This window comes from Orcinus orca, chromosome X, assembly GCF_937001465.1.
Source record: "Orcinus orca chromosome X, mOrcOrc1.1, whole genome shotgun sequence".
NCBI lineage: Eukaryota > Metazoa > Chordata > Mammalia > Artiodactyla > Delphinidae > Orcinus > Orcinus orca.
Window position 1 is genome coordinate 57,252,780 of NC_064580.1, and position 26,042 is coordinate 57,278,821.

At 37.3% G+C, this 26,042-nt stretch overlaps 1 long non-coding RNA gene across 1 annotated transcript in view; it reads left to right on the forward strand.

Moving 5' to 3' along the window:
• Positions 1-14,315: 14,315 nt before the first annotated feature.
• The window catches only part of LOC125963014 (uncharacterized), a 53,962-nt gene continuing 42,235 nt past the window's right edge, over positions 14,316-26,042 (forward strand). The window contains exon 1 of the long non-coding RNA XR_007474774.1: positions 14,316-14,422. This is a non-coding gene — a long non-coding RNA (uncharacterized LOC125963014). The remainder of the gene's footprint in view (positions 14,423-26,042) is intronic.

Sequence of the window (26,042 nt, forward strand, 5' to 3'; positions counted from 1 at the left end):
CTTCTCTTTCTCTTCTAATTCTGGGGCCCCTATAATTTGAATATTGTTACACTTAATGTTGTCCCAGAGGTCTCTGAGACTGTCCTCTTTTTTTTTCATTATTATTTCTTTATTCTGTTCCATGGAAGTGATTTCCACCATTCTGTCATCCAGTTTACTTCTGTTTTTCTGCCTTGGTTATTCTACTATTGATTCCTTCTAGTGTATTTTTTATTTTATTTATTGTATTGCTCATCACTGTTTTTTTGTTCTCTAGTTCTTCTAGGTCTTTGTTAAACATTTCTTACATCTTCTTGATCTTTGTCTCCATTCTATTTCCAAGATCTTGGACCATGTTTACTATCATTACTCTGAACTTTTTTCAGGTAAATTGACTATCTCTTCTTCATTTAATTGGTCTTGTAGGTTTTTACCTTGTTCCTTCGTCAGCAGCAAAATCCTTTGTTGTCTTGTTTTGTCTAACTTACTGTGTTTATGGTCTCCTTTCTGTGGCTGCAGGGTCATATTTCCTCTTGCTTCTGGTTTCTGCCCCTGGTGGGTGAATTTGGTCCAGAGGTTTGTGTAGGCTTCCTGGTGGGAGGACTTTGTGCCTACACTCTGTTGGTTGGAGCTGGCTCTTGTCCCTCTGGTGCACAGTGCCATGTCAAAGTGTTTGTTTTGTGGTGTCTGTGAGCTTAGTATGAGTTTAGGCAGCCTGTCTGCTGATGGGTGGGGCTGTGTTCCTGTCTTTCCGGTTACTTGGCCTGACACCTCCTGCACTGGAGCTTGCGTGGAGCCAGGGCTTGATTCCGAGATGGAGATATCTGGGTGAGCTCATGCTGAACACTCTATGGCCGGGTGTTCTCTGGTGGTCCAGTGTCTAGCAGTCCATGCTCCCACCATGGGGACTCAGGTTCAACCCCTGCATGGGGAACTAATACCCCAGAAGCCATGTGGTATGCCAACAACAAAAAAAGGAAGAGAAAACAGTCAAAAAAACCCAAGATGAATATCAAAAACAAAACAAAACAAACAAAAACAAAACACAAAGAATACAAAACAGAAAGCAACCAAAGAAACAAGAATACCCAGAAACTAAAACAAATAATAAAAACAAAAATAACAAATTAAAACAAAAACAACAAAAAACAAAGAAAACAAAACATAAACACAAAACAACAACAAAACAAAACCAAAAAAAACCCAAAAAAATGAAAAAAAAGTAAAACCACCCCAAAATCAAAAAAGACAACAAAAACAAAAATAAGAAAGTAAAAGTTGACAAAAATATATTTAAAAATTAAAATATAATAAAATAAATTTAAAAAAATTGAAATGACAACAAAACAAAACAGTTCCCTGTGGCCTCCACTATCAGTATCCTAGTCCACATCATGAGCCACTGCCCACTCCCACCTCCCCAGGAGGCCTTCCAAGACCTCTAGGTATGTCTCTGGACCTGCTCTGGGCAATTTGGGGGCAGCTCAATCTCTGACCTTGCTCGGTTCCCATGTGTTCATGCTCCCAAAATCCACAGCTGCTAAAGCTGGACTGATCTCTGTTGTGGGAATACTCATTGTCCATTCAGGTATTTCATAGGTGGTGGATACACCAGGCTGATCATGAGGGTTTAATCCACAGTTTATGCAGCTTCACAGAGTGCTGTCTCTTCCTCTTCCTTAATCACACAGCCCCTGGGGCTCAGCTTTGATTTTGGTCCCACCTCTGCTTCTAGGCCACCCTAAGATATCTGCTCCCCACCCAGGTGAGAGGGGATGAAGGCATCAACTGAGTGGGGCATGCTTGCTGTCTTATGTGGGAGGGGCCAGAGGTGGTGTGTGATTGGGCTGTGCATGCTTGCTTAGGAGGATAAGGCATGTATGACTAGGGCACAAATGCTCACTCTGTTGGGAATCCCTCCTGGTGACCACAGAGGAAGGGGTTGGCATGTGGGGAGAGAGTCTGTTATGGCATCCCCACTCTTTGCATGCCACTCCACAATGATGCTCACTTTCAAAGCATTCCACGTTTCCTCCTGGATCATTCCTGGCTTCGGAGGTCATCACTCCTTTCCCTTCAGGCTGTCTCCACATAGTCAACAGCAGTCCTCTTCTCGGGTCTGCTCTCCTAACCCCATGCTTCAATACCCAGTCCCCGCCCGCATTGGCTGACACCCATCTCAGCCTGGGGTGCACAAGGCTGTGGTACAGACTGTCTGTGAAAGTTTTTCTTTGTCCTGCCTGCCACAGACTGGCCACTTCACTTTCTTCCTGTAGCCCCTGAAGCCCCTGGTGAGGGGGCTTCTCTGGGTGCAGTAACATCTCTTCTCCTTTAACTCCCCCCAGAGGTGTGTGTCACATCCCTTTTCCTCTTTTATTTTTCTTTCCTTTCTCTCCTTCATCCTACCTGGTTGTGCAGGGATCTTTTTGTATCCTTTTAAGTGTCTGAGGTCCTCTGCTAGTGTTCAGAAGGTGCTCTGTGTGAATTATTCCACTTCTAGATGTATTCTTGATGTACTTGTGGGGAGAAGTGAACCCCAAGTCTTATTCTGCCATCCTGACCCCTTTCCCTAGTTTGTGTCTCTTAACCATATGCCATGTCATGCCCCTCCTGCCTTCCCTTTCCATGGTAACAACTAATATGTTCTCTATGCCTATGAGTCTGTTTCTGTTTTGTTATATATATTCACTTGTTTTATTTTTTAGATTCCACATACAAGTGATAAAATAGAGCATTTGTCTTTCTCTGCCTGACTTATTTCAATAGCACAATATTCTCTAAGTCCATCCACGTTGCTTTAAATGACAGTATTTTATTCTTTTTAATGGCTGAGTACTATTACATTTATATATATATCTATATATATATCTATATATATATATCTATATATATATATATATACACACATACACACACACACACACAAACACACACATAATATATCAGATCTTCTTAATCCAATCATCTGTTGATGGGTACTTGGGTTGTTTCCGTGTCTTCACTATTGTAAATAGTGCTACTGTGAACATTGGGTGCATGTATCTTTTTGAATTAGTGGTTTTGTATTTTCTGGAAATATACCCAGGAGTGCAATTGCTGGATCATATGGTACTTTTATCTTTAGTTTTTTAAATAAACCTCCATACTGTTTTCCACAGTGGCTGTACCGATTTACTTACCCCCCAACAGTGTACAAGTGTTCCCCTTTCTCCACATACTTGCCAACGTTTGTTATATGTGGAATTTTTGATGATAGGCATTCAGAAAATTTTGAGGTGATATCTTCTTGTGGTTTTCATTTGTATTTCTCAGATGTTTAGTGATATTGAGTATATTTTTATGTGCCATTTAGCCATCTGTATATCTTCTTTGTAAAAATGTTTATTTATGTCTTCTGCCCATTATTTTTATTGGGTTGTTTGTTTTTTGATATTTAGTTGGATGTGGTGTTTATGTATTTTGGATATTAACCCCTTATGAATCATATTATTTGCCAATATTTTTTTCCCATTCAGTAGGTTGTTTTCTCATTTCATCAATGGTTTCCTTTGATGTGAAAAAGCTTTTAAGTATAATTAGGCTTCCATTTGTTATTTTTGCTTTTATTTCTTTTGCCTTAGGAGACAGATCCAAAAATTTTTTCTATGATTAATGTCAAAGTGTGTTTGCCTATATTCTCTTCTAGGAGTTTTATGGTTTCAGGTCTTACATTTAGGTCTTTAATACATTTTGAGTTTATTTTTGTATATGCTCTGAGTTTATGTTCTAATCTCATTCTTTGACATGTAGCTGTCCATTTTCTCAGGTTTATTCATTGAAGAGCTTGTCTTTTCTCTATTGTGCATTCTTGACTCCTTTGTCATGGATTAATTGATCATAAGCATGTGGGTTTGTTTGTTGGTTCTCTGTTCTGTTCTATTGATCTATGTGTCTGTTTTTGTGCCAGTCCCCTGCTGTTTTGATTATTGTAAGTTTGTAGTATAGTCTGAAGTTAGGGAGCATGAGACCTCAAACTTTGTTTTTTCTCAAGGTTTCTTTGGCAATTCAGGTTATTTTGTGATTCCATTTGTATGGTCATTTAAAAAATATTAATTCTTCCAGTCCAAGAATATGGAATTTCCTTCCATTTTCAAATTACTTCATCAGTGTTTTATAGTTTTCAGAGTGTTGATATTTTACCTACTTTGTTAAGTATATTCTTAGTTATTTTATTCTTTTGATGTGATTGTAAATGGGATTGTTTCCTACATTTATCTTTCCGATAGATCATTATTAGTTTATAGAAAAGCATCAGGTTTCTGTGTAATAATCCTGTTTCCTACAACTTTACTGAATTCATTTATTACTTCTAATAGATTTTAGGGGGAGATTTTTGGATTTTCTATATGAAGAGTCATGTCATGTACAAATAGTCACTGTTTTATTTCTTTATTTAAAAGTATTAATTTTATTAAATCTTCACCCTAACATATACCTCTTTTTTATAAAGCCATTTTAAATTAATTAATTAATTAATTTATAGTCATGCCATGTAGCATGCAGGATCTTAGTTCCCCAATCAGGGATTGAACCCACACCCCCTGCACTGGAAGTGAAAGGTCTCAACCACTGGACCGCCAGGGAAGTCCACTTGCCTTCCAATTTGGATGCTTTTTATTCTTCTTGCCTGATTTCTGTGGGTAGAATTTTCAATATATGTTAAATAGAAGTGGTCAGAGTGGGCATCCTGTTTTGTTCCTAAGTTTAATGGGAAAGCTTTCAGCTTTTCACTGTTGACTTTGACATTAGCTGTGGGTTTCTTATAAACTGACTTTATTTTGTTCAATTGTATTCCCTCATACCCACTTTGATGAGAGTTTTTATTATGAATGGACATTGAATTTTGTAAAGTGCTGTTTCTGTATCAATTAAGAAGATTGTGATTTTTATCATTCTTTTTGTTAGTGTCGTGTATTGCAATGATTAATTTGTAAATGTTGAACCATGCTTGTAACCCTGGAATAAATCCAACTTGATCATAGCATATCATCCTTTATATATGTTGTTTGACTTGATTTGCTAAAATCTGTTGAGGATATTTACATTTATATTCATGAAAGATATTGGCCTGTAATTCTTCTTTGTAGGCTCTTTGTCTGATTTGGTTTCAGGGTAATTGTTGCTTACTAGAATGAGTTTGGAAGTCTTCCATTCTCACCAATTTTGGGGAAAAGTTCGAAGATAATAGGTATTAGATCTTCTTTAATGTTCTGTAGAATTCCCCTGTGAAGCCATTTCGTCCTGGATTATGTTTGCTGGGAATTTTAATACAAATTCATTTTCACTTCTAGTGATCATTCTGTTCAGATCACCTCTTTCTTCTTGATTCAGTCTTGAGAGTTATGTGTTTCTAGACATCTGTCATTTGTCCTAGGTTATCCAATTTTTTTTGGTATATAACTGTTTAAAGTATTCTGTGAATTTTTTAAATTGAAGCATGGTTTATTTACAACGTGTGTTAGTTTCAGATGAACAACAAAGTGATTAAGTTATACATATATATATGTAGCTATGCTTTTTCAGAATTTTTCCCTTATTGTTTACTACACAATATTGAGTACAGTTCCCTGTGCTATACAGTATGACTATTTTATATATAGCCATGGGTTTATGTTAATCACAAACTCCTAATTTATCCCTCCCCCTCATTCCCTTTGGAAAACTACGTTTGTTTTCTATGTCTGTGCGTCTATTTCTGTTTTTATGTAAGTTCATTTGTATCATTTTTCTTAGATTCCACATATAAATAACATACACAATTTGTCTTTCTCTGGCTTTCTTCAGTTAGTATGATAATCCCTAGGTCTATCCATGTTGCTGTAAATTGTATTATTTCATTCTTTTTTATGGATAATATTCCAGTGTGTGTGTGTGTGTGTGTATGTGTGTGTGTGTGTGTGTGTATAATCTTTATCCATTCATCTGTCAATGAATATTTAAGGTGCTTCCATGTCTTGGCTATTGTAAATAGTGTTGTAGTGAAAATTGTGGTGCATGTATATTTTCAAATTATGGTTTTCTCCAACTATATGCCCAGGAATGGGATTACAGGATCATATAGTAGTTCTGTTTTTAGTTTTTTTAAGGAACCTCCATACTGCTCTCCATAATGGCTGTATCAATTTACATTCCCACAAACAATGTAGGAGGGTAAATTTTTCTCCACACCCTCTACAGCATTTATTATTTGTAGACTTTTTCATGATGGCCATTCACACCAGTGTGAGATGACACCTCATTATGGTTTTGATTTGCATTTCTCTGATAATTAACATTGTTGAGCATCTTTTCATGTGCCTTTTGGCCATCTGTATGTCTTCTTTGGAAAAAGGTCTATTTAGACCTTCTGCTCATTCTTTGATTGGGTTCTTCGTTTTTTCAGTATTGAGCTGTGTGAGGTCTTTGTGTATTTTTGAGATTAATCTCTTGTCAATTACATTGTTTGCTGATATTTTCTCCCATTCTGTAGATTGTATTTTTGTTTCGTTTATGGTTTCCTTTGCTATGCAAAGCTTTTAAGTTTAATTAGGTGCCATTTGTTTATATTTGCTTTTACTAACATTTGAAGATGGAACAGACAAAATATTACTGCGATTTATGTCAAAATGTGTTCTGGATATGCTTTCCTCGAGGAGGTTTTATAGTATCCAGTTTTACATTTAGATATGTAATCCATTTTGAGTTTATTTTTGTGTATGGCATTAGAGAATGTTCTAATTTTGTTCTTTTACATGTAGCTGTTCAGTTTTCCCTGCAAGAGACTGTCTTTTCTCCATTGTATAATCTTGCCTCCTCTGTTATAGATTAATTGACCATATGTGCATGGGTTTCTTTCTGAGCTTTCAATATTCTTCCATGGATCTATGTGTCTGCTTTTGTGTCAGTAACATATGGTTTTGATTACTGTAGCTTTGTAGTATATTCTGAAGTCAGGGGACCTGATTCATCCAACTCCATTTTTCTTTCTCAAGATTGCTTTGGCTATTCAGGGTCTTTTGCCTTTCCATATAAAATTTTTAAAAATTGTTCTAGTTTGTGAAAAATGTCATTGATAATTTGATAGGGATTGTACTGAATCTGTAGATTGCCTTGGGTAGTATAGTCATTTTGACAATATCAATTCTTCCAATCCAAGAATATCGTATATGTTTTCCTTCTGTTTTTGTCATTTTTGATTTCTGTCATCAGCTTCTTGTAGTTTTTGGAGTACAGGTCTGTCATCTCCTTAGGTAGGTGTATTGCTAGATATTTTATTCTTTTTGATGCAATGGTAAAGGGGATTGTTTCCTTAATTTCTATTTCTGATCTTTCATTGTTAGTGTATATAAATGCAAAAGATTTCTGTGTATTAATTTTGTATCCTGCAACTTTACTGAATTCAATGATGAGCTCTGGTAGTTTTCTGGTAGTGTCTTTAGGATTTTCTACATAGAGTATCATGTCATCTGCAAACACTGACAGTTTTAGTTCTTCTTTTCCAAAGGAATACATACATACATATATATATAATATGACTCCCAAAACTGCATTGGACAAAACTGGTGAGAGTGGACATCCTTGTATTCTTTCTGATCTTAGAGGAAATGCTTTCAGCTTTTCATTGTTGATTTTGTTATTACCTGTGAGCTTGTCATCTATTGCCTTTATTATGTTGAGTTAGGTTCCCTGTATGCCCACTTTTTGGAGATTTTTTTTAATCATAAATGGAAGTTGAATTTTATCAAAAGCTTTTTCTGCATCTTTTGAGATGATCATGTGGTTTTTATTCTTCAATTTGTTAATGTGGCGTATCACACTCATTGATTGCATATATTGAAAAATTCTTGCATCTCTGGTATAAACCATTTGATCATGGTGTATGATCCTTTTAATGTATTGTTAGATACAGTTTGTTAGTATTTTGTTGAGGATTTTTGCATCTATTTTCATCCGAGATATTGGCCTGTAAATTTTTTTGTGTGTGATATCTTTGACTGGTTTTTGTATCAGAGTAACAGTGGCCTAATAAAATGTGTTTGGAAATATTTCTTCATCTATAATTTTTTGGAATAGTTCAGAAAGATAAGTGTTAATTTTTCTCTAAATATTTGGTAGAATTTGCCTTTGAAGCCCCCTGATCCTGGACTTTTGTTTATTGGGAGTTTTTAAGTCACAGGTTCAATTTCAGTACTTGTAATTTGTTTCTTCATATTTTCTATTTCTTCCTTGTTCAGTCTTGGAAGACTGTACATTTCTAAAAATTTGTCCATTTCTTCTAGGTTGTCCATTTTATTGGCGTATAATTACTTGTAGTTGTGTCTTATGGTCCTTTGTATTTCTGTGTTGTCTGTTTTTGTGTGTCTCCTTTTCATTTCTAATTTTATTGATTTGGGCTGTCCCCCTTTTTTCCTATATGAATCTGACTAATGGCTTATCAATTTTGTTTAATTTTTCAAATATCTCTTAGTTTTATTGATATTTTCTATCATTTTCTTGGTCTCTATTTCATCTATTTCTGCTCTGATCTTTATGGTTTCTTTTCTTCTATTATGTGTTTTGTTTGTTCTTCTTTCTTTAGTTGTTTTAGGTGTAAGGTTAGGTTGTTTGAGATTTTTCTTGTTTCCTGAGAAAGCTTGTCTTGCTCTAAATGTCCCTCTTAGAACAGCTTTTGCTGCATCCCATAGGTATTAGATAGTCGTGTTTTCATTTTCATTTGTCTCTAAGTATTTTTTGATTTCCTCTTTGATTTCTTCACTGATCCATTGGTTATTTATTAACATGTTGTTTAGTATCCACATTTTTGTGTTTTTGTAGTTTTTTCTTGTAGTTAATTTCTAATCTCATAGCATTGCTATCACAATAGATGCTTGAAATTATTTCAATTTTCTTAGATTTACTGAGGCTTGCTTTCTGGCCCAGCATGTGATCTATCCTGGAGAATGTTCCATGTGCACTTGAAAAGAATGTGTATTCTGCTGCTTTTGGATGGAATGCTCTATAAATATCAATCAAATCCATGTAGTCTAATGCATCATTTAAGGCCTGTGTTTTCTTATTGATTCTTTGTCTAGATGATCTGTTCATTGATGTAAGTGAGGTGTTTAGGTCCACAACTATTATTGTGTTACTGTCAATTTCTCCTTTCACATCAATAGCATTTGCCTTGTATATTGAGTTTGTCCTATATTGGGTGCATATATATTTACTACTGTTATATCTTCTTGGGTTGATCCCTTGATCATTATGTAGTATCCTTTATCTCTTATAACGGTATTTATTTTAAAGTCTATTTTGTTTGCTATGAGTATTGCTACTTCAGCTTTCATTGATTTCCATATGCATGGAATACATTTTCCCATCCCCTCACTTTCAGTCTGTATGTGTCTAGATCTGAAGTGGATCTCCTGTAGGCAGCATATGCAGGTCTTATTTTGGTATCTATTCAGTCAGTCCATGTCTTTTGGTTGGAGCATTTAATAGATTTACATTTTTTTCATGTTCTGGGCTCTTTTTTATAATTTAATTTTTTTTTTTATAATTTAATTTTTTTATACAGCAGATTCTTATTAGTTATCTATTTTAAACATATTAGTGTATATATGTCAATCCCAATCTTCCAATTTATCCCACAACCACAATGCCCCTCCCCCAAACCATTCACATTTAAGGTAATTATTAATATATATATGTTCTTATTGCAATTTTGTTAATTGTTTTGGATTTGTTTTTGTAGAACTTTTTTCTTACTTTCCTCTTGTTCTTTTGTCTTGTGATTTGATAACTGTCTTTAGAATCCTGTTTGGATTCCTTCTACTTTTATGTGCATATATCTATTATAGATTTTTGATTTGCAGTTACCAAGAGGTTTTTGCTTATCAGTCTATATATATATACATGATTTGTAAAGATTTGCTGATATCTTAATTTGATATGCACTTTAAGTATGTTGCGTTTGTACTCTCGTCCACTCGTGATTACTTTTTTAGATATCATATTTATTTTTTGATGATTTCCTACATTTACTGTATGTTTGCCTTTACTTGTGAGTTTTCCCATTTCATTATTTGGCTCTTTGTAGTTGAAGCCTTTTCTTTTCAGCTTAGAGAAACTCTTTTAGCATTTGTTGTAAAGCTGGTTTGGTGGTGCTGAATTCCCTTAGCTTTTGCTTGTTTGTAAAGCTTTTGCTTTTTTTCTGTCAAATCTGAATGTGCTGGGTAACGTATTCTTTGTTTTAGCTATTTCCCTTTCATCACCTTAAATATATTGTACCACTCCCTTCTGATGTGCAGAATTTCTGCTGAAAAATAAACCAACAGCCTCATGGAAATTCCCTTTTATGTCATTTGTTTCTTTTCCCTGTTGCTTTTAATATTTTCTCTTTGTCTTCAATTTTTGTTTGATATCTATGAGTCTCAGCATGTTCCTCCTTGGGTTAGTCCTGTGCGGGACTCTCTGCACTGCCTGGATGTAGGTGACTGTTTCCTTTCCCATATTAGGGAAGTTTTCAACTATTATGTCTTCAAATATTTTCTCAGGTCCTTTCTTTGTTTCTTCTCTTCTGGGACTCCTATACTGAGAATGTTGGTGCATTTGACATTGGCCCAGAAGTCTTTTAAACTGTCTTCATTTCTTTTCATTCTTTTTTTTTTTCCTTTTATTCTGTTCTATGGCAGTGATTTCCACCACTCTGTTTTACAGCTCACTTATCCATTCTTCTGCCTCATTTATTCTGCTATTGATTTATTCTATTGCAATTTTTAAATTTCAGTTACTGTATTCTTCAACTTTCTTTGGTTTTTCTTTATATTTTTTAATTCTTTGTTAGAAACTTCTTGTAACTTCTCACTCTGTGCATCCATTCTTTTCCTGAGTACTTCGATTATCTTTACAATCATTACTGTGAACATTTTCTTGTGTAGATTGCCTATCTCCACATCACTTTATTGTTTTTCTCATGTTTCATCTTGTTCCTTCCTCTGTCACATATTCCTCTGCCCTCTCATTTTTTCTAAGTTTTTATTTCTATTTTTATGCATGTGGAAAGTTAGTTATGTTTTTTGACCTTTGAGAACTGGCCCTCTGTATGGGATATCCTATGTGTCTAAGCAGTACACTTTTCTCTCTTCCCCCAAAGGCCAGGCATCAGCTGGTCCCAGGATAGGTTTTATTTCCAGTCTTGGTTCCACAGGCTCCCAGATTGTAGTTTTCTTGCTTCTGGTGTCTGCCCCCAGGTGAAGGAGGCTATTCTAGAGGCTTGTACAGGCTTCCTGGTGGGAGAATCCAATGCCTGTCCACTGGTAGGTGGAGCTGAGTCTTGGCCACCTGGTGGGCAGGGCTATGTCAAGTGGTTTGTCTCCAGTGGGCTGTGGACTCAGGAAGTCATTAGGCAGCCTGTCTGCTATCTGCTGATAGGTGAGTTTCTTTTTCAATTCTGTTGGTTGTTTGGCCTGCAGCATCCCAGCACTGGAACCTACAGGCTCTTGGTTGGTGCCAGGTCTTTGTGCTAATTACTCAATCAAGATATCTGCCTCCAACATGAGTTCAAGTAGATTAACATTCCCTGATATTTCCACCACCATCTTTTATGACCACAGAGAGAGCCACAGCCACCCCCTTTCTTTCCAGGAGACCCTCTAAGTCCAGCAGATAGTTCTGACTCAGTCTCCTATGAAATCACTGCTTTTGCCCTGGGTACCAGTGTGCATGAGACCTCGAGTGAAGCCTCCAAGTGAGGAGTCTGTGTTTTCCCCTGTTCTGTGGATTTCCAGCACTCAATCCTTGCTAGCATTCAAAGTCAAATGCTCTGGGGACTCCTCCTCCCGATGCAAGGCCCCCAGGCTGGGAAGCCTGACATGGGGTTCAGAACTCTCACTCTTGTGGGAGAACTTCTGCAATATAAGTGTTCTCCAGTTTGTAGGTCACCCACTCTGGGGGTGGGGGATGGGATTTGATTATATCAGAGTATGCCCCTTCTACTGTCTCTTTGGGTGTCTTCTTTATGTCTCTGGATGTAGAATATCTTTTTGGTAGGTTCCATTGTTTTTTCTCATTGGTTGTTCAGTGGTTAGTTTTGATTTTTGAGTTCACATGAGAGTTGAGCTCAATATCCTACTCCACCATCTTGTCTCCTCTTTTAAGAACTAATCTGAAAGTGTTTGAGATTTGCTGGAGAAGTCTTCTGAATTGGGTAAGTTGATCCAAAGAGTCTAGTTGAAGGCAGTGCTTGAAAAAATAATGAAACTGATCCCTGATTGTACCCTCTCAAGTCCAGTCTGTCCAATAAACCATCTGGGCCTGGATCGGTGTGCACAGCATTCAGTTACCCCTCCTCTTCATTCTATTATGATCTGATTTTTCTCTTTGATATCAGTTGCTATTTATCCTTTTTCATTTCTTATTTTGATTTTATGGGTCCTCTTTCTTTTATGCATGATGAGCCTAGCTAAAGATTTATCAATTTAGTTTATCTTAAAAAAAACCAAAAAGCCCAGCTCTTGGATTCATTGTTTTTTTCTATTGTTTCTTTTTTTTTTTTACATCTTTATTGGAGTATAATTGCTTAACAATGGTGTGTTATTTTCTGCTTTATAACAAAGTGACTCAGTTATACATGTACATATGTTCCCATATCTCTTCCTTCTTGCATCTGCCTCCCTCCCACCCTCCCTATCCCACCCCTCTAGGTGGTCACAAAGCACCGAGCTGATCTCCCTGTGCTATGCGGCTGCTTCCCACTAGCTATCTATTTTACGTTTAGTAGTGTGTATATGTCCATGCCATTCTCTCACTGTCACAACTTACCCTTCCCCCTCCCCATATCCTCAAGTCCATTCTCTAGTAGGTCCGTGTCTTTATTCCTGTCCTACCCCTAGGTTCTTCATGACATTTTTTTCCCTTAGATTCCATATATATGTGTTAGCATATGGTATTTGTCTTTCTCTTTCTGACTTACTTCACTCTGTTTCTTTATCTCTATTTTATTCATTTCCTGTCTGATCTTTATTGGTTTCCTTCAGCCTACTGACTTTGGGCTTTGTTCTACTTTTTCTTAGTCCTCTAGATGGATGGTTACATTGTTTACTTGAGATTTTTCTTGTTTCTTGAGGTATTCTTGTGTCACTATAAACTTTCTTCTTAGAACTACTTTTGCTGCACCCCATAGATTTTGGAAAGTTGTGTTTCCATTTTCATTGTTGTCAAGGTATTTTCTTGTTTCCTTTTTCATTTCTTTATTAAAAATTTTTCAGGGGTTTTCTCTTACTCTTTCAATTAGGACAAATTCCTCTGTCTTCTCACTTTTCTTATCTTTCTCCATCTCTATGAAATTAGGTGAAAGAGTTACCTATGGCAGTCTTCAAGAGGTGTCCTTTTGTTGGAGCATCCTTATACAGTCTGCCTTTGCCCAGTGCATTTTGTGGTATAGCTGGATTTGATGTGAACACAAGGCACACCTTTCCTCAGGTTAGTGCTGGCAACTATCACCTTGGTAGGAGGTGGGACTGGAGATGGAGGGGCAAGGGCTGGAGCCCAGTGTGAATGGAGCTCCCTCTTTGTTCAATGATTATCACCACCTACTGGGAACTGGGTCAGGTCTCAAGTTGCTGGAGCAGGGTCCTGAAGTTCGAGTCTGAGCTGGCTCAGTGCCCTTTAAGTGTGTGCCTTTCCCCCTCTCAGCACTGGCACTCTCTCCCCAGAGAGCAGAAACACTGGAGCAAGAAAGGATGGTGTGTGTTTTCGGTGAGGATCATGACATTCTGGTTGCCATCTGAAATCTGTTCAGCCTCTGATGGGCTGCCTGTGTACTTCCCAGTAATGGCTGCCACCTCTTTGCTTAGACACTTCTTAGAGTTTGAGCCACCACAGCATCTCATGGTCAAGCTTTTTCCTTGGTAATGTCAGTCCTTGCTTCTGGGTGGAGCTTCAGTGCTAGGCAAGTTATGCTGGAGTTTTTCCTTGGCTCAGGGTGTGGTGTGTGCCTGTATGGTCACAGGAAACCAGTAAGCTAGCTGTAACCAGTAAGATAGCAATTTACTCTCTCTGCTCTGCTTCAGGAGCAAGCAAGCATTTATGCCCTCTTCACAAACGGAGTGCAGGCTTCCTGCAGCCCTCATGTTGTCCTACCAGCCCTGCAACCAGCCAAGGGAGTTCATGTTCCCTTATTGTATCCCAGAGCTGGGGCGCCCATTACATTGCGCAAATTGCTCACTTCTCAGGGAAGGTCTACTTGTGTAATCTCTCTTTTCCTTAGAGTTCCCTCCCAGGGGCACAGGTCTGGACTTGATTGTTTCTCTTCCCTTTTTACCCAATGCTGTGAGAATATTTCTTACAGGCTTGGTTGTAGAGGATTCTTTCTACCAGTCTCCAGTGAGTTTTTAGTGAGAATTATTCCACATGTAGATGTATTTTTGATGTGTTCACAGGGAAGGTAAGTTCCGTGTCTTCCTACTCTGCCATCTTGTTTCCAGTCCTCTCCCTTGCTGCTTTTAAGATGTGTCTTGTTATGGACTTGGGTTGATCTTGTTAGGAGTCTCTATGCTTCCTGGACCCAGATGTCTGTTTCCATTCCCATGTTAAGGAATTTTTCAACTATTATTTCTTCAAAAGTGTTCTCTCTCCTTTTCTTCTCCTATTGGAACCCCTATAATGTGAATGTTATTATGTTTGACATTGTCTCATATCTCTCTTAAACTAGCCTCACTTTTGCTCTTTTTTTTTTTTTTTTCCAGCTTGGGTGAATTTCCACTACTCTCTCTTCCCACTCACTGATCCATTGCTCTATTTACCTAATCTACAGTTGATTCATTATTTACAGATAGTTTCAGTTATTTTATTCTTCATTCCTGCTTGGTACTTCTTTATATTTTCTAACTCTTGGTTAAAGTTCTCTCTGTTTTCATCCATTTTTCTCTCAAATTCATTGAGTATATTTATGATGATTGCTTTGAACTCTTCATTGGGTACATTGCTTATCTCCACTTCCCTTAGTTCTTCTTTAGGGTTTTTATATTATTTTCTTTGTTGGAACATATTCCTCTGTCTCCTCATTTTGCCCTAACTCTGTGTTTTTCTATGTATTAGGTAGGTTGCTTATGTCTCCCCATATTGGAGAAGTGGCATTATGTAGAGGATATCTTATGGGTCTCAGAAGAACACTCACTTATGGCCACCAGAAATATATGCTTTAGGGGTGCCCCCTATGTGGGCTGTATGGGTCCTTCTGTTGTAGTGGGGTCAACTATTGTGAAAGTGCTGGTAGGTGGAACTGGCCCCACCCAGTTGGCTGCCAGGATCTGGCTCATACTGTGTCTCTGGTCCACTGGTATGAGCCAGGTTCCAGTGTAGTTGGCTGCATGGCCCAGTGGCTCAGAGTTCTTTCCAGCCCACTGGTGGGCAGTTCTAAGTCCTGGAGCAGATGGCTGCATAACCCACTGTGTTCTGCAACTTGTGATCACCTGCTACTGGGCAGATAAGCCTCTAGTGTTAGATTTGGGGCATGTGGCATTTTTTGCATGTCCTTTAAGAACAAAGTCTCTGTTTCTGACAGCCCACCAGCTCTCTTGTACACAAACTCAGCTGGCCTTCAAATCTGGATGTTGTGGATGTTTGTCTTACTGGTTCAGTACCCCTGGACTGTGGAGCCCAATGAGGGCCTCAGTTCCCTTCATTCTTGGGGGTAACCTCTGTCTTTGTGAACATTATCCCATTTGTGGATGTCCAACTCTGTGGGGGGGTTGGTTTTGAATACACTGCATCTCTGTCTCTCCTTCCTATCTCATGGTTTCTAATTTATATATTTTGTTGTGGAAAATATTATGTTAGTCTTCAGGTCATTCTTTTTTTTTAACATCTTTATTGGGGTATAATTGCTTTACAATGGTGTGTTAGTTTCTGCTTTATAACAAAGTGAATCAGTTATACATATACATATGTTCCCATATCTCTTCCCTCTTGCATCTCACTCCCTCCCACCCTCCCTATCCCACCCCTCCAGGCGGTCACAAAGCACCGAGCCGATATCCCTGTGCCATGTGGCTGCTTCCCACTAGTTATCTACCTTACGTTTGTTAGTGTATATATGTCCATGACTCTCTCTCACCCTGTCACTACTCACCCTTCCGCTCCCCATATCCTCAAGTCCATTCTCCAGTAGGTCTGTGTCTTTATTCCTGTCTTACCCCTAGGTTCTTCATGACAAATTTTTTTCTTTTCTTAAATTCCATATATATGTGTTAGCATACGGTATTTTTCTCTCTCTTTCTGACTTACTTCACTCTGTATGACAGACTCTAGGTTTATCCACCTCATTACAAATAGCTCAATTTCATTTCTTTTTATGGCTGAGTAATATTCCATTGTATATATGTGCCACATCTTCTTTATCCATTCATCCGATGATGGGCACTTAGGTTGTTTCCATCTCTGGGCTATTGTAAATAGAGCTGCAATGAACATTTTGGTACGTGACTCTTTTTGAATTTTGTTTTTCTCAGGGTATATGCCCAGTAGTGGGTTTGCTGGGTCACATGGTAGTTCTATTTGTAATTTTTTAAGGAACCTCCATACTGTTCTCCATAGTGGCTGAACCAATTCACATTCCCACCAGCAGTGCAAGAATGTTTCCTTTTCTCCACACCCTCTCCAGCATTTATTGTTTGTAGATTTTTTGATGATGGCCATTCTGACTGGTGTGAGATGATATCTCATTGTAGTTTTGATTTGCATTTCTCTAATGATTAATGATGTTGAGCAATCTTTCATGTGTTTGTTGGCAGTCTGTATATCTTCTTTGGAGAAATGTCTATTTAGGTCTTCTGCCCATTTTTGGATTGGGTTGTTTGTTTTGTTGTTATTGAGCTGCATGAGCTGCTTGTAAATTTTGGAAATTAATCCTTTGTCAGTTGCTTCATTTGCAAATATTTTCTCCCATTCTGAGTGTTGTCTTTTGGTCTTGTTTATGGTTTCCTTTGCTGTGCAAAAGCTTTGAAGTTTCATTAGGTCCCATTTGTTTACTTTTGTTTTTATTTCCATTTCTCTAGGAGGTGGGTCAGAAAGGATCTTGCTGTGATTTATGTCACAGAGTGTTCTGCCTATGTTTTCCTCTAAGAGTTTGATAGTTTCTGGCCTTACATGTAGGTCTTTAATCCATTTTGAGCTTATTTTTGTCTATGGTGTTAGGGAGTGATCTAATCTCATACTTTTACATGTACGTGTCCAGTTTTCCCAGCACCACTTATTGAAGAGGCTCTCCTTTCTGCACTGTACATTCCTGCCACCTTTATCAAAGATAAGGTGTCCATATGTGCGTGGGTTTATCTCTGGGGTTTCTATCCTGTTCCATTGATCTATCTTTCTGTTTTTGTGTCAGTACCATACTGTCTTGATTACTGTAGCTTTGTAGTATAGTCTGAAGTCAGGGAGCCTGATTCCTCCAGTTCCATTTTTCGTTCTCAAGATTGCTTTGGCTATTCAGGGTCTTTTGTGTTTCCATACAAATTACGAAATTTTTTGTTCTAGTTCTATGGAAAATGCCAGTGGTAGTTTGATAGGGATTGCATTGAATCTATAGATTGCTTTGGGTAGTAGAGTCATTTTCACAATGTTGATTCTTCCAATCCAAGACCATGGTATATTTCTCCATCTGTTTGTATCATCTTTAATTTCTTTCATCAGTGTCTTATAATTTTCTGCATACAGGTCTTTTGTCTTCTTAGGTAGGTTTATTCCTAGATATTTTATTCTTTTTGTTGCAATGGTAAATGGGAGTGTTTTCTTGATTTCACTTTCAGATTTTTCATCCTTAGTATAGAGGAATGCCAGAGATTTCTGTGCATTAATTTTTTATCCTGTTACTTTACCAAATTCATTGATTAGCTCTAGTAATTTTCTGGTAGCATCTTTAGGATTCTCTACGTATAGTATCATGTCATCTGCAAACAGCGACAGCTTTACTTCTTCTTTTCCGATCAGGTCATTCTTATAAATAATTGTTCTGTAAATAGTTGAAATTTTCTTTTGCTCATGGGAGGAGGTGAGCTCAGAGTCTTCTTATGATAGCATCTTGGCCACCTCCATGTTAAGAAGATTTTGAATGGAAAAAAAATCCACCTTTTTTAATAACTAGAGCAAACACTTCAAATATACTTAAATTCTGTATCGTGTCAATTAAAGTGGAGTAAGAAAGAAAGGAAGGATGAATTAGAGGAAGTGGGGGTGATGTGAGAGAGAAATAAAAGAAATTGGAATAAAGATATAGATAAGTAACTTATTAAGTGTCTACTCTAATGAACATGTCATATTTCGTTCTGCTTTGCCCATAGCAGTACTTTTCTGAGAATATCTTCCTTGGCTGAGGTCTCCTTTTGGATATGGTGGTCTAAAATATTTCACCAAAATTTGCTTTCAGATAATCCTGGCATTATGACCACAGCCAATTAGATCCAGTTTTGGAGCCACCTGAGGCAAAGTTAATTATCCATGTGCTATTCATGGCCAATGACATACCCTGACAGAAGAACTCTATCTAATCCAGGTATTCTAAACCTGGTTTGTACCTCCTGAGATCCTATTCTTTGGAATGTCTAAATCCAAGACATATGAAAGTTCAGTTAGGCAATAGCATCAAGACCAGTAGAAGTAGAAACAGAGAGTTACCACATAGTAAAATACAAGATCAGGAACAAGAGCTATGTGCTTTGGAAGGTCAACACTATACATCACTGAGTCACCTTCTATTCTGTATAACCCAGTGGTTTCTATTCTAATTTATTTCTCCATATAGCCTTAAAAGAACTTTCCATTACATGAAGCAAAGCAAGCTTCTCTCTATGCCTTGCTAACAACAACAACAATAAAAATCTCTAAAACATCCATTAGAGCATAGAAAGAGACAACATGATGTTTAGAGGGAAAGTTGGGATTTTTAACTTGAGCTCTAGTATGGTAGAAATACAATTAATTCCATGAAATTTTACCTGAAAATGTAATGGTGGTCAATGAGAAAAATTATGTGATTTTGTGTGCTATATGCCATATGCTAAAAACTCCTAAAACTTATCTCTATGCAGCATCTCTTCACTGAACTCTAGACTTGTGTCTATAACCATCTACTTTACACCTTAGCCTAGATGTACAATAAACATCTCTCACTCGCTACATTCTAAGTTGAACTCCAAATCTCCACCCAACATTGTTCCCACCCCAAATTTCTTCATCTCAGTAACTACAACACTCTAGTTGCTCAGGACAAAAACCTTGAAGTTATGACTCCTCTCACACCACCACATCATATCTACCAGCAAGTTCTATTTACTTCTCTTCCAAAATATATCTAGAATCTGACCACTTCTCACCACTATCATTGGTATCACCTTGGTCTAAGCTGCCATCATTTTCCACCTGAATTTATGTAATAGTTTTCTTATTAATCTCTATTCTTCTACTCTTGTTCTTTTATGATTTTAGTCTTCATACAGAATCCAGAAGACAAGATGGCTTAGGCCAGTTTTCCTTACCTTCCTAGTTAAGTACAATTTTAAATCCTGGAAATAATGAAAGAGGCAGCCAAAAGAGAACTATAAAAGGTGAAAGAGGAAGGGAAACTGGCTAGGGGTCTTAAAACTAGAGAAACAACATAGTAGCATGGTGTCATATGATTCTCCCCTTATCCAAAAGAAGAAGGAAACACAGGCCAACTGTTTCCCAACCCAAATATAGCAGGATGATGGCTCAGATATGCTTAGTTTTCTCTCAGATCAAACAGAAGTCCACTGATAATACTTAGAGATCCTGGCAACACCAGCAAGGGAGATTAATTAGGAGCCTCACTAGTGATAAGTAGACAGAGGAAAAACTTTCCTTCTGTGCTGGGTCTCAAATTCCCCTTCTGTCACCAAGAGACACTAAGCAACTGATGAAACTGGCAAGAGGTGTCTCACCACAAGTGGTTTAGCCTGGGAAATGCTCTCCTTTCTAGTAGGCATGAGAGTCCCTTCTCTCAACTTAGATGTAATAGGTGACTTGGTCCAGGGAAAAATCTTCTGTCCTTCAGGCAGCACAAACAGAAATTAGTGGAAATATCAGCAGCACCAGATAAGTCAAGTAGACCAAAATAACACCACAAAGGCACTAAAAATTAAATTATCACTGGAACCAGAGCCACAAAAGACAAAAGTAGGCCAAGACCTACAAGCTAAACCTAAGCAGAATGACAGTCGGCAAAAGCAAACAAAAAAACATAGGATGAATATTCTCCTAGTGTAATACCCCAAATCTAGAGGATACAATAAAAAATTACTTTCCATATCAAGAACCAGGAAAATCACAATTTGAATGATAAAAAACTCAACAGACACCAATACCAAGTTGAATCAGATATTGGAACTATGCTGCAAGGATTTTAAAGCAGCTATCATTAAAACACTTCAATGATCAATTATAAAAATTCCTGAAAGACATGAAAAAATAGAAATTCTCATCAAATAAACTTAAGTTATAAAAAATCAAATGGAAATTGTAGAACTGAAAGATACAATAACAGAAATTAAAAACTCATTGGGTGGGCTCAAGGTAGAATGGATATAACAGTGAATAGAATCAGTAAACTCGAGGGCATATCAATAGAATTTACCCAATCTGACCAACAAAGAGAAAAATAGACTGAAAAAAATAATTGAACAGAGCCCAAGGAGCCTGTGGGATAATAACAAAAGATCCAACATTTTTATAATCAGAGCCCTAGAAAGAAAGGAAAAAAGGATAGGACTGAAAGAGTATTCAAAGAAATAATGGCTGAAAATTGATGAAAAGACCATAAGATTCAAGAGATTCTACTCCCAAAGAGGATAAACCCAAAGAAATGTATTGCAAAGCACAACATAATTAAACTTTCAAAAAATAAAGGCAAAGAGAAGATCTTGAAGTCAGTAAGAGAAGCAACGTCTGACATATAGAGGAACATCTATTAGAATGATGAGATATCTCATTAGAAACCATGGAAACCAACAGAATGTGACATAAGTTGCAAAGGAAAAGAATAGTCAACAGCAGCTTCTATATCTTGTAAAACTCTTATTTAGGAATAAAGACATTTTCAGACAAGGGAAAACTAAAAAGAGTGTGTTGCTAGTAGACCCACCCTTAAACAATGCCCAAAGAAGTTCTTCAAAAAGAAAAGTAGTGATAAATGATAAAAGAAGGAATCTCATTTCATCAGGGAGGAAGAAATGGCAAAAAGGAACATAAATAAGTACGGGCAATAAACTATCTTTCTCCTCATTAATTTTATAAAGTATATTTGATTAATGAAACAAAAATTATAACACCATTTGATTTGCAAAGCCCCACACAACCTTGAACCCCTGCCTCATTCTCTCTCTAACCTAATTTTTTTTTACCACTGTTTCTGTCACTGTCTTTGCTCCAGCCACACTGGCTTTCTTGCTGTTCCTCAAATACATCAGGTATGCTCATGCTTTTGGTCTTTGGCACTCACAGTTCTTTCTGCTTGGAGTATTCTTCTTTCAAAATTCCACTTGGTCTTTGCTCAAACATCACCTCCTCAGTGATGCCTGACTATTTACTTTAAAATTGATCCCCTGCACCCCTAGCACATTCTATCCACATTTCTTGTTTTATTGTCTACTTTACAAGAATTTCACCTCCATGAATGAAGAGATTATTGTCTTTTTCTTCACTTTTGTATCTCCAATGCTTAAAACAGTATGTAGCATATACCCGAGACTCATATGTTTGAATGAATGAATGAATTCATTAACAAATCCAAGACTCTTCTCTCTGGGAACCCTGGGAATAACTTAATGCCACATTTGGAACAGATTGCATGCCTCGCCTTTTCCTAGGCTGAGAGAGAAATCATTACAGTCTAGAAGGCCCCAAAAAAAGGAGAACATTTACATTTATATAAATATTTATAAATTCATGAATATCTTCCTTTTCATCCTGATTTCACCATCTCCTATTTATTGAGCACCTCCTGTTTTATTGACCTTTATATAAAAATCTTATTTAACACTTGCAACAATCTTATGAAGTAGGCATTGTCATAACTTGAAAAAATATTAGATGCTACAGATTGAAAAATTAATTTCATAAGTTTTTTTTTTAGGAAAAGAAAGAATTAAAAAAGTATGAAGACAAGAAGGAAGGACAGACTCCCACAGTAAATATGCATATAGATTTTAGGATGCTTTCCAATTTCAGAAGCTTTAAAATATTATAACATTTGAAGCAATATGTTATTAACTCCCTTTCACAGATGAATAAGTTGAAGTTCGGTGAGGATAAGCATCTTTTTTGAGTCACAAAGCGAAGTAAATGGACGAATTCAAATACAGGGCTACATGATCCCAAAGCCTGTGCTGTATCCACTACAGTTCCCAGTTTCCTAAGAGGTTTTCCGAGTGGTTCTCAACCAGTGTTCTTAAAGGACTTTTAGAGATGTGGGTTTGATGACTTAATAACTTAAGAATACTTCTGGTATTTAGTAGATGGGGGCCAGCGAGGTTAAATAGTCATACAATGCATGGGAAATTTTTACCCAACAAAAAATTGTGCCCCCCCAAAATCACATGGCAGAGTAATCAACAACATTTACTGAGAGCCCAATCTGTACCAGTGATGGGTTAAGTGCTGGAAATACAAAGATGAATAAAACCTGGTTCTTATCCTCAGGAAGCTCATCAGCTAGTAGGAGACTCAAGCAAACAAATAATTTTATCTCATACAGCACAATAAGTAATTTATCAAAATCATGAACAAAGTAACATGGGCTTACAGAGACTCTTAGTCTTTCATAATCTTAGTCTGACAGAGTCAGAGAGGTAATAAGCAGGATAAGTCAGGAAAGGCTTCAGTGAGGGGGGGATCTTTGGTTTGAGTTGTGAAGAATAAATGTGAGTTTTGATTTAGAAAAAGGGAGGTGAATGTCTTCAAGAATATATGATAGCATACATGAAGGCACAAGTGTTAAAGGATATGTCAGGAAATGCAGTTATATGATGTATGGGCTGAAAGTGCAGCTCTAGGGCATAGCTGCATTCATATTTTGCCTTTGCTACTTCCTAGCTGTGAATCTGAAAGCAAACTACTGAACATCCCTGTGTTTCAGTTCCCTCCTATGTAAAATATGGATAATAATAATAGAATATATCTCATGAGATTGATGGGAGAGTAAAAGATTTAATATATGTGAAATATTTAGAATGACAACTAGCACATAATAATCTTTCAATTAATGTTAGCTATTTATTATTTTAAAAACAGATTTGTTTGTCTTATTGTTTATACTCTGTTCTACCAAGGATTTAATATAGATAATTGATGGATGGATAGATAGATGATAGATAGATAGATAGATAGATAGGTAGATAGATAGATGTAAAGGAATAAAGATCTGGAGATATTGGAATTGATGAAACTTTAAGATGTCTGTTTTAACCAAAGCTTGAGTTAGAGTGCATGAGAATGGAAAGGTAGAGTCAAGTTCAGATCACATATGTCTCTATATTTATAACATAAAACACATGTTTAAGTTTTATCCTATAAGAAATGGGGAGCCATGGATATATCTTAAGCAGAACAGTGGCATGATCAGATTTGTGTTCTTAGATTACTCTGACTCCAGTGTGAAAGATGGACTGGATGGGAGAGACTTAAAACAGGGAGACCAAATAGGAAGCTGTTGAATAAATCCAGGATAGAACCTCAGGCAATGGTAGAGTTTCAAAGAGGGGATGGATTTGTAAAGAAATCACAATCCACAGGATGGTTTTTGATTGATCAGGGTTGGAGTAGTATGAAAGAAGAGTGGAAGAATTCAGATCTGGAAGTCTCTTGACTTTCTTCCAATGCTCTTACCATTTCTCTAAGCTGTTTACTTTTCCCTGCTGCTGCTATTAGCTTGTGCTGGACCTCTTCCTTGGCACACGGGCCTGCTGAATATCCTGTGTATTCTTCTTGTCTCTATTATTATACTAAAGGGCTCTAAGCTGGGAGTGCAACTTATCTCTTTTCTCTATGTTCAGAGATTCTCATTAACGGAAGCATTCCTGGAGGTTGGCCATCCATTACCCAGGAGCCCTTAGGCCTATGAGTGGCCTGGGCATAGGGACAAGGATTGAGGAAGGTGCCTAGAGCCCTCTGCTGCCTAATGGCACAGTTCTTTGGGATCTACTTCTGTGTCTTCGTGGGAAATCTCTGCAAATACTGTGTGATCCCACCTCTCCTGGAGGCTTTGCCCAAACAGAGAGTGCTCTTGGCTGAGCTGCTGCTCCTTCCATTTCTAAACTTTGTATATTTCAAGGGAAATCTGATCTGGACCCTTCTGATTCATTTACACTTAAATCATCCAAGGGCTCTGTTGTAAGAATGGATTCAGCTCCAAAAATATCTTATAAGCTTTGGTTATAAAACTCCCTAAGATTTTGTGGGCTAGAATATTTTTACTCCCCTTTTCTTTGAAACAAGATGTTGTGACTTTGCCAAGAGTAAATGGATTTCCAACCTCAAAGAGGTCGTGTTTGGTTCAAGAGTCAAAAATCATGAAGCTCAAAGACTCAAATGCATTCTTCAGGAACTGGTAATAATGAACCCCAGGGGAATGGGATAAATGATGGGATACATGATAAATCTAGGAGGCTGTGGATGAAAGGGTGACAGGGGGCATTCATTTTACCCTTTTGGCTCAGTGCCCAAAAGCCTCAAAACTTTTGTCCCTTAACTGGGGAAACAGGGCCATGAGAGAGCACACTCCTACAAGGCACAAGCAAAATTAGACAGAGAAACAACTCTCATTTTGAACAAGTGCCTGACAGTTTAGAGAGTTCTTTTCACAGTTTTTCCTCTCATTTAATCCTTCAATAACCCTGTGAACCAGGGAAAATTACCCCCATTTTCCAGAGGAACAGAATGAGGTTCAGAGGAACTAAAATGACATATCCAAGGTCACAGAACTGATCTAAGCCAAGTCAACAATTCTCTTTAATTAACTTCAGACTGCAATAGGCTGGGGAGAGATAAGAGGTAATCACTTACCTTGAGGAGCTGACAGACAAGAAGGCAACTATGACAGAATGGCTATCACACTAAAATTGTTCTTAAACAAAATTGGATATGTGGAGTACCAATTCCAACGATGTGCATATGTAGAGTGTGCATGTTTTCTTACTTTTACATGTACTTAGAAATTTGTCTCTACTCCTTTGCTCCTATGTTGCCTTACTTTTGTATTGACTTCCTTAGCCTATCATAGTGGTTAGTACAAAGTAGGTATTTGGGCAGTAATAAACAAATGAGTTAATGGATACACAGAAGAATGGGTGATAGGTTACAGTGACTGGTTTAGTGTAGGTTAGTGTTTCTCAAACTTCCCTTGTGATAAAAATTACTTTGAGCACTAGTTAAATAACAGATTACTATACTTCTTCCCTGGAAATTCTGATTTAGAGGTCTTGGATTTGGATTCAGGAATCTGTACTTTAACAAGTTCACCAGGTGATTCCCAACATCAGATAAGCTTTGGACACAGGTCTAGAGAAGCTCCAGCTTAAATTTTACTTAGGTGAGTTCAGTTTTACCTGTCTCCAACACAGTGGAGATTGAGATAGGGACTCAGAGTAGGGTACACATTTAAAAACAACAATATGGTATCTCCTAATATGTACAATTCCTCACAATTGAACAAAAACTTCTTTCTACATTGATGTCAGAGATTTTTGGTACTATTGGTACTCATGAATATTCATGTTTTTATCTTTTTCCTGGGCATAAAGCTAGACTACATTTCCAAGACTTCTTTGCCCTTAGATGCAGCTATATGACTGAGTTTGGTCAATAGAATACAAGAAGTAATGTGCATAATTTTGAATATTAACCCTAACAAACTCTAGTGTGCAATCATTCCTCACTTTACTTATTGATCACTTGAATGGAGAGTACTCCAAGTACTAAGAGGAGTGTAGAGCTACAAGATGGAAAAAGTCTGGAGCTCTGAATGACTGTGTAGAGAAGAGTCCCCTGCTAACCTGTTT